General features: G+C 43.2%; 1 protein-coding gene across 5 annotated transcripts in view; it reads left to right on the forward strand.

The window, feature by feature from the left end:
* Positions 1–6,524, forward strand: part of LOC26515191 (unconventional myosin-VIIa) — a 381,684-nt gene that overhangs the window by 304,106 nt on the left and 71,054 nt on the right. The gene's annotated exons all lie outside the window — the stretch shown is intronic.

Here is a 6,524-nt window from a genome sequence, read left to right on the forward strand (position 1 = left end):
GGGCCGCTATGTTCCCAACATATGATGAATTCTTCGAACGGATAAAAAAGTGGCTGGCTTTGTTCCATAAGTGATTGTATTCAGTTTAAAAAATTGCAACTAACCCAGGCCAAAGAACCAAAGAATGCACTGCAGGTAGCTGTCCTTAGGGAAAACTCTGAAGCAAATATCTCCTAACCTTAGAAGGATGTGCAACAACCTTGGTTAGATAACTGGACCAGACATCAATCAACGAAAACTCAGATTTCAGGAGCTCATTAAAAGAGAATCCGTCTGTCGCAAATTCGGTATCGCCAATTCTGGACATAGCCAAAAACGATTTGCATCTCCGAAGCTGTAACTGACTAACCAGTTGGGAAGTGTATCAAGTGTATCTGCGCCCCAGAATCGAAAAGAACTTGGCACGAAAAAAGCCACCAGTAGACTCCGAAGAATCGTGCTTACTGTATTCAGCAAGACTATATCACCTCTGCGACCTTGGGCAACTATTGCTTTGGTCATAGACGACAAAGAGGAGAGACGCTTCCTTCCGCAGTTGCGGTAGTTAACGGATAAGAAAAGATACATCTTTAAAAATAGCAAGGCTGTGCCATTTCGGATCGTTCAGTTATATGAAAGTTAAAAGATATAGTTGCCCGATTCTTATGAAATTTATCAAATCAGATTACCCAAAACCAACCAGCACCAGACACAGCAAAAAACCCCACGCCCCCTCCAATCTATATCAGGAAAAAAAACTCGAGTGCCCTGGTCAACCGAATTGCGGCGTTGATCGGGAACGGTGACAACTTTCATGTTGTCCCGCTTATGAAAGGGGACATCCACGAAACAAAGGTGCAAAGTAAGACTGAAGAGCACTTCCGTATAGTGTCCAAATATTTGGACAATGATCGGATAAGCTATTACACGTACCAGCTGAAAAGCAGCAAGGGATTACAAGTGGTAGTAAAGGGAATTGAACCCGATGTTACCGCCGCGGAAATAAAAACCGACCTTAAGGAAAAGGGCTTCGCCGCCAAGAACGTTATTAACATAAGATAAAAAGCCACAACCACTCTTCCAGGTCGAGCTCGAGCCAGAAAGCAGGTCGCTGAAGAAGAACGAAATCCACCCAATCTACAAGCTGCAATATCTTTTGCATCGGAGAATCATAGTTGAAGAGCCACATAAACGCAACGGTCCAGTGCAATGCACTAACTGCCAAGAGTATGGACACACTAGGTCATACTGCACACTTCGGGCCATCTGTGTAGTCTGCGGGGACACCCACAACTTCACTTACTGCACTACAAACCAGGGCAGTACCGCGAAGAAACTGCGGAGGCAACCATACGGCAAACTATAGAGGATGTATGGTGTACCAGGAGTTGCAGAGTCGCATGCGTCAAGCGACTGCAACGCGCAACCAAAATCCACAGAATGTGTACATTGCATCAAAAACTACGCCAGACGTCTTCTTCGCCAAAGCTGCGAGGTCTTCATTCGGTCCCCTAAACACCACCAACGACTTCTCCTATGCCGATGCTCTACGATCTGGAATGGAAAATCCAAATTAGCCTAATTCACATAGCGCTCAATAGGCCCCAGAACAGCCACATAGCAAAACGGAAACATGATGCTTACCATCCAACAAAGTATGATGGAGCTTATGTCCATGCAAACACTTGTTCAAAACCAGAACATGGTAATACAGCTGCTCGTAGCACAACAGTCTAAATAATCTATGCAGACTCTACGAATATCAATGTGGAACGCCAATGGTGTCTCACGGCATAAACTAGAATTGTCACGATTCTTGATCGATAACCATATTGACGTTATGCTACAGGTGGAAACGCATCTTACAAGCAAATAAAACTTTCAAATAAAAGGCTATACAATCTATCGCACAGATCATCCAGATTGGAAAGCCCACGGCGGAACTGGAGTTTTAATCAGAGAACGTTTAAAACACCATTTTCACAAAAGGTTTGAAACAAACTTCTTGCAGGACACATCGATACAAATTCAGTCAAGAAACGGAAGCCTTTCAATTGCTGCCGTTTACTGCCCTCTTCTTTTCTCAATCTCGGAAGGGTAATTTATGGAGTTCTTCAATTCACTTGGGGATCGTTTTATAGCCGCAGGAGACTACAACGCTAAACCCACGCACTGGGGATCACGTCTAGTGACTCCCAGAGGAAGGCAATTGTACAATGCAACTATAAATGTGAGAAATAATCTGGACTATGTCTCCCCTGGAAGTCCCACATACTGGCCAACCGACCCAAGCAAGCTCCCAGACCTTTTTGATTTTGCGGTGACAAAAAACATACCTTGCTACTAATAAGTGCCAAAGCAGTCCCGGACTTATCCTCAGATCATTCGCCTTTTAACGGGCTTTTAACGCTTCTTTAAAACCCACAAATAACTGAACACCCCTCAGCCTGACATCACCAAAAACGAACTGGCTTAAATACAAAAAGTACGTGAGTGCCCACATAGATCTCGCTCCGGAGTTTAACATGGAATCGGACATCGATTACACTACGAGCGACCTATAAGAAGTACTGGATGCGGCAGCCAAAATCTCTACTCCTCAAGGGAAGGAAGTAGACCTAAACAAATACCACAAATCTAATCAGCAAATTGAACAGCTCGTGCGAGAAAGAGGCGCACGCGTCGGGATTGGCAAAACAGCAGATCACCAGCTTCAAAGCAACGCCTTAAGGAAGCAACACGATTACTCGACCAGGCTCTTCACCAACAGGAAGAAAACGCACAGCTGAGGTACATCCAGAATCTTTCACCAACAAGCACAAAGTATCATCTGTAGAGGGCTCACCCAAATCTCAGCGCCCCAATCGAAACGACCACCCCGTTAAGAAACTCTTCGGGATGCTGGGCTCGCAGCGACGAAGACCGAGCTGAAACATTAGCTACACATCTCGAAAGTGTGTTCCAGCCAAAACCTGCCTCAAATTCAATCCTTCTGCCAATCATTCAGCCAGGGGCTACCCCTCAGTCAACTGCACCCTTATTTCGGCCGAACGAAATCGAAAAAGTCATAAGAGGGCTAAAACCAAAAAAGGCTCCCGGTGGTGATTTACTGACGCCAAAGATGCTGATCGAACTTCCAAAATGCGCTATAGTGGTCGTCTGCAAACTATTTAATGGTATCATTAAACTTGGCTATTTCCCAAAAAAGTGGAAAAAATCCATCATTATAATGATACCAAAGCCTGGAAGAGACCACACAACACCGTCATCGTACAGACCAATAAGCCTTCTATCTTGTTTGTCTAAATTGTTTGAAAAATGCATGCTAACTCGAATAACACCACATCTGGAAGCTTGCAAAATTATCCCGGCGCACCAATTTGGCTTCCCAAGAAACCACGGAACCATCGAGCAAGTGAACCAGTTTAACATCCGAAATACGCTCAGCCGTCGAACAGTGAGAATACTGTAGCGCTATTTTTCTCGACGTATCTCAAGCTTTCGACCGAGTTTGGCTTAATGGGTATGCACAAAAACGTAGCTGGAGTTCCACAAGGAAGCACACTCGGACTGTGTCTATATGTTTTGTATACTGCCGATATTCCCACAAACGCACAACTCACAACGTCACCGTTCGCCGACGATACCGCTATCCTTAGTCGCTCCATATGCCCAACGCAAGCTACAAACCAACTGACTAATCATCTAATAGTAGTGGAAAGGTGGCTGCCCGATTGGCGCATTAAAATAAACGAACAAAAGTGTAAACATGTAACGTTTACTTCTAATAGAAAAACATGCTCTCCGCTTTCACTAAACGGTATGCAGATCCCTTAAGCTAACGAAGTAACGCACCTTGGCGTCCACCTTAATCGACGACTATCCTGACGTAAGCACATCGAAAGCAAGAAGGTGCACCTAAAACTAAAAGCCAGCAGCCTCCACTGGATCATAAACTCACGATCTTCACTGTGCCTGGACTACAAGCTACTATTCTACAATTCAGTCCTAAAGCCAATCTGGACGTAGTTTTGGGGGAACTATCACTGAAAAATCTTGAGAACTATCACTGGGGCACCTTGGTATGTTCGCAACGAAAACATCCACCGGGATCTGGGCATCCTCGCAGTGAAAGACGAAATTCAGAAGCAAAAAGAGTGCTACAAAGAAAAACTGTCTTCGCAACCAAATCCCCCCGCTCAGGGATTGACTCTGGTTTCTAGCAGATCCCGCCTGCGACGCAACGATCTTCCAACCCAGCAATCGATTTTTAGGGCCGTCTAACTATGTATTAGTCAACATGACTACACCTCTTGTTAGTCTACCAAAGAGAAGATTCAAGAAATAAAAAGCAACGGAAAAAAAAAAAAGATTAACCAAAATGGAATCTGTACCAAGTCGCAACCCTCTCACTTAAAAAACACCAAAGTTATGGCATTTCCGATCAATCAGTTATATGGCAGCTATAGGATATAGTCCACCGATCCCGGCCGTTCCGACTTATATACTACCTGCAAGGAAAAGAAGGATGTGTGCAAAGTTTCAACTCGATAGCTCTAAAATTGAGAGACTAGTTTGCGTAGAAACAGACAGACGGACAGACGGACATGCTTATATCGACTCAGGAGGTGATCCTGATCAAGAATATATATACTTTATAGGGTCGGAGATGTCTCCTTCACTGCGTTGCACACTTTTGACCAAAATTATAATACCCTTTATTTAGCCTATATTATATACCCGCTATATATCTAATAATATCGTCACCTAGCGGACTGCGACTCAACTGCAAGGCTATATAAACTTCGGCTCCGCCCGAAGTTAGCTTTCCTTTCTGCAAGGGTATACCTTGCAGAGGGTATTTCAAAGGGATCGGCCGACTATATCCTATAGCTGTCATAGAACGATCGAAATTGGCATAACTTTGTTGTTTTTTAAGTTAGAAAGATGGGATTTGGTACAGATTCAATTTTGGGAAAAAACATCTGATTTGTCGAATTTCATATGGATCGGCCAACTATATCCTATAGCTGTCATATAACTGATTGATCGGAAATGCTATAACTTCGTTGTTTTTCAAGTTAGAAGCATGGGAGTTTCAGTGGATTCCTCTTTTGGCAAAAAAAAATTCGATATGCCAAATTTCATAAGGATCGGCCGACTATATACGATCCGCTATATATCTAATAATATAAGATGCGTGGCGCCACCTAGCGGACTGCGACTCAACTGCAAGGGTATATCAACTTCGGCTCCGCCCGAAGTTAGCTTTCCTTTCTTGTTTTTAATTAAAATTAAATTGAAAACTTGCCGATGACTATAATTGCTGCTGTTGTTTTGCTGCTAAGCCGATGCTTTTGTTTCCGTAGTTGCTTTGGCTGCTGTTGCTCCTGATGTTGTTGTCGCTCCGGATGCTGCTTCTGCTTGTGATTTTGTCACTGCTGCTTTGGCTGATGTTGAGCGTCGCACACGCGAACACATAAATAATTTTATTTTTATACCCTTGCAGAGGGTATTATAATTTTGGTCAAAAATGTGCAACGCAGTGAAGGAGTCATCTCCGACCCTATAAAGTATATATATTCTTAATCAGGATCACCTCCTGAGTCGATATGAGCATGTCCGTCTGTCCGTCTGTCTGTTTCTACGCAAACTAGTCTCTCAGTTTTAGAGCTATCGAGTTGAAACTTTGCACACATCCTTCTTTCCTTTGCAGGCAGTATATAAGTCGGAACGGCCGGGATCGGTCGACTATATCCTATAACTGCCATATAACTGATTGATCGGAAATGCCATAACTTCATTGTTTTTCAAGTTAGAAGGATGGGAGTTTCAATGGATTCCTCTTTTGGCAAAATAATTCGATTTGCCAAATTTCATAAGGATCGGCCAACTATATACGCTCCGCTATATACCTAATTATATAAGATGCGTGGCGCCACCTAGCGGACTGCGACTTAACCGCAAGGGTATATCAACTTCGGCTCCGCCCGAAGTTAGCTTTCCTTTCTTGTTTATTTTTAAACTTGGCTCTTTTTATACCTTTGCAGAGGGTATTATAATTCTGTCCGTCTGTCTATCTGTCCGTCTGATCGTCTCTCTGTCTGTCTGTCGGTTTCTACGCAAAATAGTCTCTCAGTTTTAGAGCTATCGAGTTGAAACTTTGCACACATCCTTCTTTTTCTTGAAGGTAGTACATAAGTCGGAACGGCATCGGTCGACTATATCCTATAGCTGCCATATAACGGATTGATCGGAAATGCCATAACTTTGTTTTTTTTTAAGTTATAAAGCTGGGACTTGGTACAGATTCTACTTTGGACAATAATTTGATTTGCCAAATTTCATAACGGTCGGCCGACTATATCAAATAGCCGCCATATAGCTGAACGATCGGAAATGTCACAACTGCAAGGGTATATCAACTTCGGCTCCACCCGAAGTTAGCTTTCCTTTCTTGTTATTTTTCTATTTATTTATGTTCATTGGCATTTACGTACTTTTATTTTCTGTGTTCCTTACCTGTGGGGGAAACATCAGTTTTT

Source organism: Drosophila ananassae, chromosome 2R (assembly GCF_017639315.1).
Source record: "Drosophila ananassae strain 14024-0371.13 chromosome 2R, ASM1763931v2, whole genome shotgun sequence".
Lineage (NCBI taxonomy): Eukaryota > Metazoa > Arthropoda > Insecta > Diptera > Drosophilidae > Drosophila > Drosophila ananassae.